This window comes from Microcaecilia unicolor, chromosome 10 (assembly GCF_901765095.1).
Source record: "Microcaecilia unicolor chromosome 10, aMicUni1.1, whole genome shotgun sequence".
Taxonomy (NCBI): Eukaryota; Metazoa; Chordata; class Amphibia; order Gymnophiona; family Siphonopidae; genus Microcaecilia; species Microcaecilia unicolor.
In genome coordinates, this window is record NC_044040.1 from 34077970 (window position 1) to 34092455 (window position 14486).

The 14486-nt window shown below is 46.2% G+C and overlaps 1 protein-coding gene across 2 annotated transcripts in view; it reads left to right on the plus strand.

Moving 5' to 3' along the window:
- Positions 1-14486, plus strand: part of TSPAN12 (tetraspanin 12) — a 73034-nt gene that overhangs the window by 17979 nt on the left and 40569 nt on the right. The window lies entirely within an intron of this gene.

Below are 14486 nucleotides of genomic sequence, written 5' to 3' on the forward strand. Positions count from 1 at the left end.
GGACAGGACTGCTACAGTGATAAGATGCCCTCTCTGGTTTCCATTTCTATGACTCTCATACATCCATTTGCCCCTAGAAAATAATGGAAAAATGAATCCGCTGTAAGTGTGTAGAATGGAATAGTAGAGTCGAGAGTTTCTAATTGCTTTATACAACAAAGATTTATAAGATTGTGATAACAATATGTGGAACACCAGATTACACTGGCCCAGTGGCTCAGCTGCAGTGCTGCATGTTGCCATCTGGAGTGACCTAGAATCAGTTGTTAGCTCAGGTCTTCTGCTCTCCAGGTTGGACAGTGCTAGAAATGCTGCAAGAGGAGTATTCACAGCCCCCTAGGCGGGAGACTCTGTCATTGAGCAACAGTGACCCCTATTGGCTGGATTTAAGGTCTATGGTTACAGAGTTCTGGAGAGAGCCCTGGTGTGTGGCTCCCAGCTGAGGATTGTCGCTGCAATGACTGGCCTAAACCTCAAATAGGGGCAAAATTCTCCTGTGAAGGAAGACTTCCGGAGTCAGGACGCTGCCTTAGTTCTGACTGAGCTGGAGGCCCAAGGAATCTGCCAGAGCAAAGAAATCAAACCTCCCCTATGTGCACCAGTGGTAGAGTCTGTAGTTCTAGTCCTGGCCTACCTTAGTCTCTGATCTGAAGTCAATCTCTGCTTACATTACTGTCTTGCCTCCCTTGAACTCATGATACGCTGGAATGTAATTATGCACAGTTAAATTTCTGTTTGTTTTCCGTGTGTGTAGAGAACAAGTATTGGCATGTCATATTCTCTGCTTTGCATGGTTGGACCAGGTGGCATTCAGTTGTGAAGTGGATTTGAGGAGCACAGGGGTAGGGTGGGTTAAAGAAACCTTCAGGCTCCCAAGGAGTATTACCTTATAACTGGTTTTCAGGATTTCCACAGTGAATATGTATGAGATCTGTTTGCATTCACTGCTTCCATTGCATGCAAATGGATCTTGTACATATTCATCAGGGCTGGCCCAAGGCAAGATGCCACCCCTCCCCCCCCCCCGGGCGTTTTACCTGGTCATGGTGACGTTCCAAACCCGGCGAAACAGGAAGTTACTTCAGGTGGCTGCAGTAAAGGGAAGAGGCGGGTGCCGGCAGGACAGCATATGGGAATTGCTGCCGGGTTTGGAAAGTCACCGTGACCAGGTAAACCCCCCCCCCCCCGAGATGCCGCTCCTAAAGAGTGCCGCCTGATTGTCGGGCCGCCTCTGATATTGATTGGTTTGAACCATCCCTGAAAATAACCTCCATGATGTCCGGTTATGCCTTTTTACAGGCTTCTTCTGGGATGGCAGGTGTTACAGTGATCTTGATTGTTGAGTTTAATTAGCAACACTTCATTAGTGGAAGGAGGCTACAGATGTGAAAGTTATTGGGGGAGGGGGCAAGGCTGAAGGCTTGTGTAACCTTCCTATATCCTGTGCACAGACCCTGTTAAGTAAGGCTACATTTATTCCTTCATTCCAGCCTGATGTGTAAACAGGCTATTTCCCCAGCCGCCTCTGTCCTGCAGATAGTAAGCCTGCAGTGTTTACTTTTGATTAACAGTCTTAATGCATCCATCAGAAGATAATACTTTATCTCCCTAGGCTTGTATTAGTTCAGCTGAGTTGAATGGAAGGCACAAGATCCAAGTTGTTAAGAGATTTCTTTTATCATACAGAATTCACAATGTGGCAGTATTCTTTTTGAAATCATGTGATAGCCCCACATTGTAGACTTTGGAAAGGCATTATTAGAAGGGATCAGAGTGCAAGTTGTTGACAGCTGAGGTGTGAATTGCAGATGACCTGTCCCCGGCCTTCTAGGGAATGAAGGCCTTATCTCTGTACAGGAGATAACCCGGTCTCCCTGTCCCTCTAGATCCCTCTGTGTAACTGAACCAAGAGAGCTGCAGGATAGAACTCACTATAGCTTTAACCATCTGCTTTATTGTGTTCCCAGAATTGGGCTGCACCCAGAGACTTGGTTTCACTTAAAGGTGCTTAGCTGGGCTCAGCATTTGTCTGTAGGGAATTTATGATCTGGCGCTTTCCTTTCAAAACTGATGTAGTCTAATCCAACATGGCAGTGAATAAACTCTTAAATAAGAATGAATATTAACATTTATTTATAATTTCCTCTCTTCTTTTTCAGCCGTAGCTCAAGGTGAGTTACATTCTGGTACAGTTGGTAGTTTTCCCCTCCATGGAAGGTTCCCAATCTAATTTTTATACCTGAGGTAACAGGAGGGTTAAGTGACTTGCCCAAGATCACAAGGAGCAGCAGTGGGATTTGAACCAGGTTCCTCTGGTTATCAGACCTGGGGCTCTATTTACTAGGCTATTCCTGTACTCTGATGGGCACAGAAGTTTTTTTTCTTTGAGTTATCTGTGCTTTGTATGTTTAGGATGGTTTTTTTTCCTCTATATAAACTTGTCCCTGATGAAGAACAAGATTCATGACGGATAAGTTACCCCTGAGCCGACAAAGATAAGTGCATTTCTTTAGTCTGATTAGAGTGAATTTATAAAATTATAAAAATATAAATGATATAAGTTTTATGAAAGGCACCTAACTAGTGCAGTAGTTATCCCTCTCGTTCTGTATACCTTGGTGCCTAAATGTAATTGCCGTTTTGTGCACATAAATTATTGAATACTAACATTTATCCACATAAGTGTACACTTACCTGAATAAGTGCTTCGTTTGCTGTCCTAACTTTATTTGGCAAGTTAACTGGGCATCAGGGCCTTCGGGGGCAGTCCTGGCCTCCACAGGGGGGGGGGGGGGGGGGACCGGCTCTGGGATCTGTCTGTCTCCTGCTTCTGACGAGACCCGGGTGATCGCATCCCAACAGGAGCAGCAGAGAGAAAACTCCGGTGCTGGCCTCCCCTTAGAGGCTGGGGAGGACCAGGGCTCAGGGCCTCTGGTTTGGCTGGTGGGGGTCCCCAAGCCTTGCCAGCAGAAGCCGTCCTCCATCCCTGTTCTCCATCACATTGCCTGCCCTGTGGCTGCTTTTTCCCCTCACGTTGCACATGCTGTGAGGGGATAAGCAGCCACAGGGCAGGCAATGTGATGGAGAACAGGGATGGAGGAAGACTTCTTTTGGCGGGGCTTAGGGACCATCCCGCCAACCTTGGTACGCGGAGTTGCGACAGGGGCAGAGGGGCAGGGAGCTGGGGAAAAATGTGCCCCCCCTCCACTTTGGGCTTTTGCTCCCCCCAGTCTTTGAAGTCTGGCTACGCTCTTGAGAAGGCACTGGCCCATGCGAGCGAGGGAGGGACAGCAACTGCGACTGTGTCCCGAGGTGGGGGGGGGGGGGGCAGCGGTCCCGCCCTGGGCCCAGCCCTGTCTCTCGGTGGCCCTGCTGGGCACTGGTACACGTTTAACTTCCAGTTGACTGTATTTACCCGGATATGCAATGCTGGAGCCCTGACACACTCAAGCATTGAGTATCCAGGCCTAATTCAGCCCATGGCTTTCAGTGACTTAAGAAGGAGAGTCAGCCTCATTCCAGCACAAAAGAGGTTTCTGTTACTGATCTGTAAGTTGACGGGGTCTTTGTTCCTGTTTGTTAGAAAGTAAAGCAGTCCTGCGCTTACTCTTTGTAGTAGTGGCAGGGGTAACTATAGTTTTATAGACACCTCCATTCTCCTGAGGCCACATTCGGCCTTGTTGTGAAAGGATTTAGACATGCAGTCAGGTGGCTAGAAGTGAATGTGTTATTCTAGGCAATGTGACTGTGCCCTGAAGCAGATGTACCTGGAACAGAGAGTTCATATGTCTGCGTGTGCGTGTTTGTAGCTAATGTAAAAGAGGCGTCGTTGTGGGACAGATTTGCCACAGTAGTTGCCGAATTCCATGACTTGGGTACTAACAGAGAAGTCTGTGAGTAGCCTCGATTTTATGGAGCGTCTGTGAAATTCCTCTTAAAAGGTCTAACGTGTGTTGTTGAGGGGGAGGGGGTGGGGTTGAGCAGGTGCAGTGGAGGTCTTCTGGTAAACTGAAGGACATTGCACAAAGTCAGGAAAGCTGGGCATTTCATATCTGAGCAATAGATGGCAAATGTGTGCCAGATGGGCATAAGATGTGCCATGCTGGACAAAGCCGAACTCTCTATACCTGACCGCTTAACCACTAGGCTGAGGAGTAGCCTAGTGGTTAGTGCAGTGGACTTTGATCCTGGGGGACTGAGTTCGATTCCCACTGCAGCTCCTTGTGACTCCGGGCAAGTCACTTAACCCTCCGTTGCCCCTGGTACAAAATAAGTACCTGAATATATTTAAACCGCTTTGAATGTAATTGCAAAAACCTCAGAAAGGCAGTATATCAAGTCCCATTTCCCTTTCCCTATTTGAGATTCTACATGGAATGTTGCTGTTGCTACTATTTGAGATTCTATGTGGAATGTTGCTACTATTTGAGATTCTGTTGCTACTATTGGAGATTCTAGATGGAATGTTGCTACTATTGAGATTCTGTTGCTACTATTTGAGATTCTACATGGAATGTTGCTATTCCACTAGCAACATTCCATGTAGAAGCCTGCCCTTGCAGATCAGCAACGCGTCCGCGCAGGCTTCTGTTTCTGTGAGTCTGATGTCCTGCACGCATGTGATCCTGGGGATCTGAGTTCGGTTCCCACTGCAGCTCCTTGTGACTCTGGGCAAGTCACCTGAATATATGTAAACTGCTTTGAATGTAGTTGCAAAAACCTCAGAAAGGCGGTATTTCAAGTCCCATTTCCCTTTCCCTATTTGAGATTCTACGTGGAATGTTGCTATTCCACTAGCAACATTGCAGATCAGCAACGCGGCTGCGCAGGCTTCTGTTTCTGTGAGTCTGACGTCAGACTCACAGAATCAGAAGCCTGCGCGGCCGCATTGCTGATCTGCAAGGGCAGGCTTCTACATGGAATGTTGCTAGTGGAGGAGTAGCCTAGTGGTTACTGCAGTGGACTTTGATCCTGGGGAACTGGGTTCAATTCCCACTGCAGCTCCTTGTGACTCTGGGCAAGTCACTTAACCCTCCATTGCCCCTGGTACAAAATAATACCTGAATATATGTAAACCGCTTTGAATGTAGTTGCAAAAACCTCAGAAAGGCAGTCTATCAAGTCCCATTTCCCTTAATTTACTCTGAGGCTCATTTTCAAAGCACTTAGCCTCTCAAAGTTCCATAGAAACCTATGGAACTTAGCCTCCCAAAGTGCTTTGAAAATATGCCTCAATGTCACTTATGAACTTTAATGAATGAATACTTTAATGAATACCACTTTGTATTTCTCATTCTGGAAATGGCGATCTCCGTTACGGCATAATGTAAGCCACATTGAGCCTGCAAATAGGTGGGAAAATGTGGGATACAAATAAATAAATATATGAGTTTCTATACCGCCCTTCCTGAAAACATCACAGGGTGGTTCACAATCTAAATTACAAATAGTTAAAAAAAAAATAGAAAGGAGGAAAGCAACACCAAAAGCCATAGGAAAGGGAGCACACATATTCCTTTAGAGAAAAAAAAAAGTTATACGCATCTGCGTACACACAAAGAGGGCCAGTGAACTCGTTAACGCAACACCAGCACTTGGCAGAAACTCAAGAAAAGCCTTTGGGAAAAGAAAAGTACGAAATTTGGGCTAAGAAAGTTCCAGCCGCACGCAAGCTAGGGACGGGGGGCTAAGCAGGTCTAGGAAGCCCAGCATCCTGTCTCCCAACAGTGGCCAAGCCGAGTCAGAAGCGAGAACATGTTTGTTTGTGCTACTCCCAGGGGATCTAGCTGACTAATAATGCTTTCTGGACTTTTCCTCCTGAAAAAAATCCTCTTGAAAAATGAGATGCAGGTGGGATCATAAATACAAGCAGAGCTTCCCCGCCCTCATCCTTCTGCATGCCCTCTTTCCCGAGTAGCGGGTCGTTTGAGCCTGTGGAGCGCAGGTATTAGGGAATCCAATAAAGTCCACGCTCTGATTAATTCAGACTCATTTTGTCTCCCAGTTTTTTTCTATTTGCATTTGCCTTCAGCCCTTATTGGCGGTTGCTGGATTCTCATTTCAATTACATGGCTCTGCTGTTGTTCTCTGTAATATTTTTCCGTGCAGCTGGTAGACAGCCTGTTGTAAAGTTCAGTACAGTGAAATAACAAGTAATTGCCCCTTTTACTAGAGTAAATCCAGAGCTGAGGCTGGGAAAAGAGTGAGTGTTCTGTCCTTCCCCCACATGATGAGTTGTAGGGCACAGAGCTAAGTACATAAGTTTTGCCATACTGGGACAGACCAAAGGTCCATCAAGCCCAGCATCCTGTTTCCAACAGTGTGCAATCCAGATCACAAACACCTGGCAAAATCCCAAAAAAGCTCTATACATTTTATGCTGCTTATCCCAGAAACAAGCAGTGGATTTTCCCCAAGTCCATTTTAATAATGGTCTATGGACTTTTCCTTTAGGAACCCGTCCAAAACTTTTTTTTAAAACCCTGCTAAGCTAACCGCCTTTACCACATTCTCTGGCAACGAATTCCAGAGTTTAATTACACGTTGAGTGAAGAAAAGGTTTCTCCGATTCGTTTTAAAATCTTGCTGTGTAAGGGAAACAAGGCTGGCTTAACCATTAGAAGGACTAGACCAGTGTTTCCCAAGTCCGGTCCTGGAGTACCCCTTGCCAGTCAGGTTTTCAGGATATCCACAACGAATATGCATGAAAGAGATTTGTATGTAATGGAGGCAATATATGCAAATCAAATTCACACATATTTATTGTGGATATCCTGAAAACCTGACTGGCAAGGGGTACTCCAGGACTGGATTTGGGAAACACTGGACTAGACCATTGCCTAGGAGAGCAGCTTCTACGGGGTGCCAAAGAGCAGCTGCAGTCAAAGCGAAGCAATAGGTCCTGACTGTCGTCCAAGCTCAAGGAAGCATCAGTGCATCCTTTATGCATTTTTGCAAGGTTAGGGGAGGAAGTATTGGGGTGGTCATCACTGTTGAATTTATCATAATCTTAGAGGGTTGGGAAGGGATCTAAGGGCCCAAAAGTGAAATGAGGGGGCACAGGGCTAAAGGTTTGCCTAGGGCAATGCGTCTCCACTCGGAGCACATCTAGCCAGTGAGGTTTTCAGGATACCCATAATGAATGTGCATGAGATAGATTTCCATGCATTGCCTCTCTCCAGTGGCATAGCCATAGGTGGGCCTGGGTGAGCCCTGTTAGGGCTCAGGCCCACCCAACAGTAGCACACGTTTAGCGGTAGCTGTTGGGGATCCCAAGCTTCGCCAGCTGAAGACTTCCCCCTGATGGCAACGAAAACGCTGCTCTCCACGATACTGGCACCTGCGCATGCTCAGTTTTCAGCGCATGCCTGCTGCTGACTGCCAAGGTGGAGAGAAGCATTTTCCCGCCAACTGAGATATTTTTTGTGGGGGGGGGGGGGGGAAGAACACCCACCCACCCACCCACTTCTTGCCTAGGCCCACCCAAAATATGCCCCTGCCTCTCTCATACATATTAATTGTAGATATCCCGAAAACCTGACTGGCTGGGTGTGCCTCAAGGACTGGGTTGAGAACCATGGGTTCAACGATCCTAAGAGCCTTGCACCAGCCCTGGAGAGAAAAAGCACCCAAGAGCTGTGTTTGCTGCTAGCTGTTGGAGAATCATTTCACATCATGCATAATCTATAATGCATTAGTGGCTCAGTGTAAAACTCATAAATTAATCTCTGGTAAGATCAAAACTAGGTATATGGTTGGTTGGTTGGATTTTTTTTTTTCCAGTAGCAGTAGCAAATTGATAATCCCTTACAGGCATGACCTGAGTATGAACCCACTTTTCCTTCCTGTTCTCATTTTGAAAATCCTTTGTGTTTTTAATACATGTGTGGCCTTAAGAAACCCTTTTTAGCTATCAAGTGAGTGAAGAAAGCATGCAGAGCATGGCTCATGGAATTCTTTCCAGTGTGTGTGTGTGTGTGTGTGTGTGTGTTGGGGCAGTTGTGAGAGATAGTTTTTATGGTTGAGGGCAGTTTACTAGGCAGTGGGGCAATTGGGACGGGATAGTTTTTGGAGGTGGGGCAGTTGCAGGGGTGTAGTTTTTTGGGGGGTAGGGCAATTTGAGTGCAGTGAGGCAGTTACAAGTGGGAGTTTTGGAGGAGGGGCAGTTTGGGAGTTGGAGAGAGTAGAAAACAGAGAGCGGCAATTTGGAAGGAGGGACTCTCTTATTGCTGTGTTTCATTGTATGTAAGTTTCTATGCTAAAGAAGCTGGAACTTTGTCTTTTTACCTATTTTCCCCACATGCCAAGTTTCATCCTATTCTGTTAAAGCAGGGATGGCAACCCAAACCAAAAAGAAGGTGGTCCAATCCTCACGGATATGCAACAGAAGCAACAAGTGAGGTCACAAACGGAGAGGGAACAAAGTATGTCATTTCCACAAACTTGGGGATCCCTTGTCCTAAGCCGCGTAAGCGTCTACGCGCGCCCAAATGGAGTTACTGCCCGGTTACCGCGTGGCTCTTGCGGTAATTATCATTTTTGGCGTGCGTCCGATACGCGCAGCCAAAAAATAATTGTTATTTTCGGACGCACGTCAAGTGGCATTTGACGCGCATAGGTCATTACCGCCCGGTTCCTGTGTGAGACTTTACCGCTAGGTCAATGTTTGGCGGTAAGGTCACAGACCCAAAATGGATGCGTGGCAATTTTGATCTTGCTGCACGTTCATTTTCGTCAAAATTTTTTTAAAAAGGCCTTTTTTACAGGTGCGCTGAAAAATGCATTGGCGCACACCCAAAGCCCGCGCCTAAACTACCGCAAACCATTTTTCAGCGCACCTTAGTAAAAGGACCCCATAATTGCCTATTTCAGGAGGACTTGACATGCTGCCCGCCATTGAATTTTATGTGGCCCACGAGACTATGGGAAGTATACACTGAAAACATCCCACACAAGTGGAGGAGTGGCCTAGTGGTTAGGGTGGTGGACTTTGGTCCTGAGGAACTGAGTTCGATTCCCACTTCAGGCACAGGCAGCTCCTTGTGACTCTGGGCAAGTCACTTAACCCTCCATTGTCCCATGTAAGCCGCATTGAGCCTGCCATGAGTGGGAAAGCGCGGGGTACAAATGTAACAAAAATAAAGTCATTAGCAGAGTTTTGTTGTTAGTGGAACCATTGAAAGGTCCAACGGGACAAGACCTATTTGATAGGTAAAAACGTAGAAATCCTGATTTTGGAAAGTCAGAATTTGTACATTTCACAGTGCAGTTCGTCCAAATAGCAGGGAGGTATTCAAGCTCAACTTCATAATGTTTCACTACCGTTTTGAAATTTCTGTTATAAGACTTTGTATTTTGAATTACTGTGTAAGCCACATTGAGCCTGCATTGTGTGGGAAAGCGCAGGGTACAAATGTAATAAATAATAATAACTAGGAAGGGCCCAAAAGTAGGACCTCCAACAGGGATTTTCAAGTGGGAAGACCTATCCATGTCTAAAAAAGAAGGTCGTTTTTATGTAGACCTGTTTCAGTCAGGGGCCTAGCTACGGGGGGCCACGGGGGCCTGGGCCCCCACAAATTTCATCCGGGCCCCTGGTTTGGCTGGAGGGGGTCCTCAACCCCTGCCAGCTGAAGCCTTCTTCAGCTCCTCCTGTGCACGCTGACGCTCCTTTACGTGAAACTGAGAAGGGGCGTCAGCGTGCACAGGAGGAGCAAGAAGAATGAAGAGCAGGGCTGCGAATGCGGCTGCACCGGAGATCGGCGCTGAAGAAGGCTTCAGCTGGCGGGGGTTGGGGACCTCCGCCAGCAAAGGTATTTGTGAGGGGAAGAGGCAAGGCGGTGGGGGGGGGGGGGGGGTGAGGAGGCGTAGTGAGGCGGTGGGGGGGGGGGGTGAGGAGGTGTGGTGAGGCGGTGGGGGGGGGGGGTGGGGTGGGGCGGCACTCAAAATGTGCCCCCAACCTCGGGCTCTGGCCCCCTCCCACCGTGAGGTCTGGCTACGCCCCTGGTTTCAGTTACAAAAAGTTGCTCTAATTGAGCAGCTGATCGTTGGAAAGATTAAGACATGACCCCCCTCCTTAATCCCTCAGTGTTTGCTGTCCCCTCACTCTCCCCTGAAAGTGAAATTGGAAAGGAAAACCAAGTTCTATGTCAGCTGCAGGTATTATGACCATTCTGAAGAAAGCAGCAAGCAGGTCAGAGGAGTAGCCTAGTGGTTAGTGCAACGGACTGAGAACTGAAGCTGCAGTGCAGTAAATTTAGAACGAATCCGAGGAAATTTTTCTTCACTCAACGCGTAGTTAGGCTCTGGAATTCGTTGCCGGAAAAAGTGGTTAAGGCGGTTGACTTAGCAGAATTTAAAAAAAGGGGTTGGAAGGCTTCCTGGAGGAAAAGGCCATAGAATGTTATTGAATGGACGTGGGAAAAAATCCACTATTTCTGGGATGGGCGGGACAAATTGTTTGTTCTTTTGGCCGCTGTCGGAGACAGGGTGCTGGGCTCGATGGACCCTTGGTCTGTCCCAGCATGGCGATGCTTATGTACAGGTTCAAGCCTCACTTCAACTCATAATTTTTTAAAATAATTCTGAGTCTTTCAGAAACGGAAAAATATCTACTACCGAAATATATGACACCTGCAATCCTGGAGGTTATTGAAGTGGTGTACATTCATGTACCGTACGTATTTTTCAGGTCCTGGAAGGATTACATTTACAAAAATAAAAAAGTTATAGAGGGGTTTGAACCTGTGTCCCTTGGCTAACAGTCCACTGCACTAACCACTAGGCTACTCCTGTGTTCTGCAGAGAGGTCTGTGTGGCTCTGTCTTTGAAAATGATGCCAGACGGACGTTCCTGTTTTTTTGTTGTTCAAAAGTTGGATTTTTCACTTTGGAAAATAGCTATTCATTTTGAATGTTTGAGTGCAAAAACCATAATCGCACAGGAAATCAAGACATTTTTCCTGTTTTGATTTTGGTTGTGAGATAGCTGGGTTTTTTTTTTCAAGTTATGAATAGGACAGGTTTTTTTTTTTTTTTTTGGGGTGGGGGGCTTAGACTTTTGTTTTTTAAATGCCCCTCAGTGTTGGCAAAAGTTTGGAAAGACAGAAGTGTAGGGTAACAGACCATTCTGGTAATTTGTGTTCATTCAGTCATCACATTGAGTTTTGTTGGCAATGAATTATATTTATTTAGATTTTGCTCATACCTTTTTCAGTAGTAACTCAAGGTGAGTTACATTCAAGTACACTGGATATTTCTATGTCCCAGGAGGGCTCACAATCTAAGTTTGTACCTGAGGCAATGGAGGGTTAAGTGACTTGCCCAAGATCACAAGGAGCAGCAGTGGGATTTGAACCGGCCACCTCTGGATTGCAAGACGGGTGCTCTAACCACTAGGCCACTCCTCCACTCCTATGCCATATTTGTTAATTTTCTGTGTGCGGCCTGCTAGGGGACAATACTGACATTCATGTGGCCCTCTGTATAAAGGTTGCCCTTCCCTGCTGTTAGGACACGGAAAGAACCTATGTATAATATGTAAACTGCTTTGATTGTACTACAGGAAGGTGGTATATCAAGAATTTAATACAGGGCTGGGGAACATTTATACACAGGGGGCCGTATGAATGTCAGTACTATCCCTAATGGACTGTACGTAGAAAATTAACAGATGCGCCATATAATTCCCTGCTAACAAAACTCAAAGTGATGACCAAATGAACACAAATTATTTACCAGAATGGTCTGTTACTGTGCACTTCTGCCATTACTTTAAGAGTTTAATGAGATCTCTGCTTGTTAGAGCACCAGTCTTGACATCCAGAGGTGGCCGGTTCAAATCCCACTGTTGCTCCTTGTGATCTTGGGCAATTCACTTAACCTTCCATTGCCTCAGGTACAGACTTAGATTGTGAGCCCTCCTGGGACAGAGAAATATCCAGAGTACCTGAATGTAACTCACCTTGAGCTACTACTGAAAAAGGTGTGAGCAAAATCCACATAAATAAATAAACTATTCTGAAAATATTTACAAAATACAGTATTTTAAATCACCAAAACTCTGGTTAATGTCATTTGTACAGGCCATTTTCTATGTATATTTCTCAGGGGATCAAGGGATGCATAAAATTAATGGTGGGACCACAGGTTACTCACCCCTGCCCTAGAGAATTCACAATGTAAGTTTTTGTAGCTGAAGCATTGGAGGGTTAGTGACTTGGTCAGAGTCACAAGGAGTCTCAGTGAGAATTAACATAGCAACATAGTAAATGACGGCAGATAAAGACCTGTACGGTCCATCCAGTCTGCCCAACAAGATAAACTCATTTTACATGGTATGTGATACTTTATTCCCGAGTTTGATTTGTCCTTGCCATTCTCAGGGCACAGATCGTAGAAGTCTGCCCAGCACTGTTCTTGTACTAAGTTCTGAAGCTAACGTTGAAACCCCTTAAAACTTACACCCAGCCCATCCATATCTATTCAGTCATGATCAGGGGATAGACAGTAGAAGCCCGCCCAGCACTGGTTATGCTTCCCAATTACTGGCGTCGCCACCTAATCTCTGCTAAGATTCCGTGGATCCATTCCTTCTAAACAGGATTCCTTTGTGTTTATCCCATGCATGTTTGAATTCCATTACCATTTTCATCTCCACCACCCTCTCCGTGAAAAAATACTTCCTGACATTACTCCTGAGTCTGCCCCCTTCAACCTCAATTCATGTGCTCTAGTTCTACCGCCTTCCTGTCTCTGAAAAAGGTTTGTTTGCGGATTAACATGTTTCAAATATTTGAACGTCTGTATCATGTCACCCCTGTTTCTCCTTTCCTCCAAGGTATACATGTTCAGGTCAGCAAGTCTTCTCCTCGTACAGTTTGCAATGCAAATCCCATACCATTTCTGTTGCTTTCTTTGCACCGCTTCCAGTCTTTTTACATCTTTAGCAAGATACGGCCTCCAAAACTGAACACAATACTCCAAGTGGGGCCTCACCAACGACTTGTAGAGGGGCATCAACACCTCTTTTTTTCTGCTGGTTATACCCCTCTCTATGCAGCCTAGCATCCTTCTGGCCACGGCCGTCGGAAGAAGTAAGGATGGGCCCCTGGGCCCAGGTATGTTCCCGGACTAAGAGCAGGATGCACTAAAGACATCGGTAATTCCCGTTCCCTACGGATTCCATAGCGAATCGGTAGGGAACGGGAATGCATCAACGATAGGGAATGCAAATGAGCTACTTGGCTCACTTGCATTCTTTATTCCTTCGGTACCTGAGCCGGAGAATCAGGACGTCCCTTTAGATTAGGCTCCTCTTCCTGGTCTCTTCAGCCAATCAAAGCGGGCTTAGCTGGCTGTTGTCAGCGAAACGCGCTCTGATTGGCTGAAGAGACCAGGAAGAGGAGCCTAATCTAAAGGGACGTCCCGATTCTCCGGCAACCAGGAAAATAGAAAACTTTTGCTGTGGAGGGGTAAGTGGCGCGGCGAAGACAAAATAGAAGGGGGAAAAAAACACGAGCGCCGGCAGAGCAAAAAACTGCGAAAAAAACCCGTCTCTCACAAGCGCAGGGAGAGTATGTCCTTAAAGGACGCCCCTCACATGCGCTTCCTGCTTTTTTTAAACCTTTTTTGGGGGGCCCTTTTCCTGTCCGATTCCCTCACAGGAGCCCTAACGAGAGGTGCAGACCTCCCGTTAGGGTTCCTAGGGTAAGGGAATCGGAAAAACGGTAGTGCATCTCATTATAATGGGCTGCAACGGTAGTGCAGCTCATTATAATAGCTTTTAAATCATTTGCATTCCGTTTTCGTTGCCTGCTACCGTGGCAGGGAAAATGCCCTTAGTGCATGCCCCGGGTAAACTACTTGCGTTTTAAACTGGCTGGAACCAGTTTAAAACGCAGGTTGTGGGCTCGTTAGGTTTTGTGCATCTGGCCCTAAATGAAAAGAGCTCCACGGCACATCTGAGCTGAGAAACTGTTAGAAAACAAGAGGCAAGGAGGATTAACACAGTAAGACTACACTCACCTGACTGGTTTATATCCCTATTACTGTGTGCACAAGACTTACCGGTTAGGACTCAAGCAGGGAGACATTTGCCTTGGAATTAATGTGGTAGGCTGATAGATAATCCTCCAACTTCACTATCAGCTTACAAAGAGTTGGCAAGCGAGGCAGATTTGTTCGTGTTGTGGGCAAGCACATTTTTCACCACTAAAACGACTTGGCACCCGGATACAAGACCTTCAGGTGCCACAAGAATCAATGACATTTTGAAACCTGTTGAGAAGAAAGTCACTGTAGGTTTAGAAAATGTGTTTCCTGCTGCTCCTTTTTCGATCCTGCATTACATGGGTTAAAACATAGCGAGTAACAGCTGCTCCATTACCCTGTATAAATATTTGGGTCTGGAGTCTTTCTTTTTTCTTTTTTCTGCTTAAGTATTTCTATATTGCTAAATGCCTGGTCACAGGGATTTGACGTATAAAC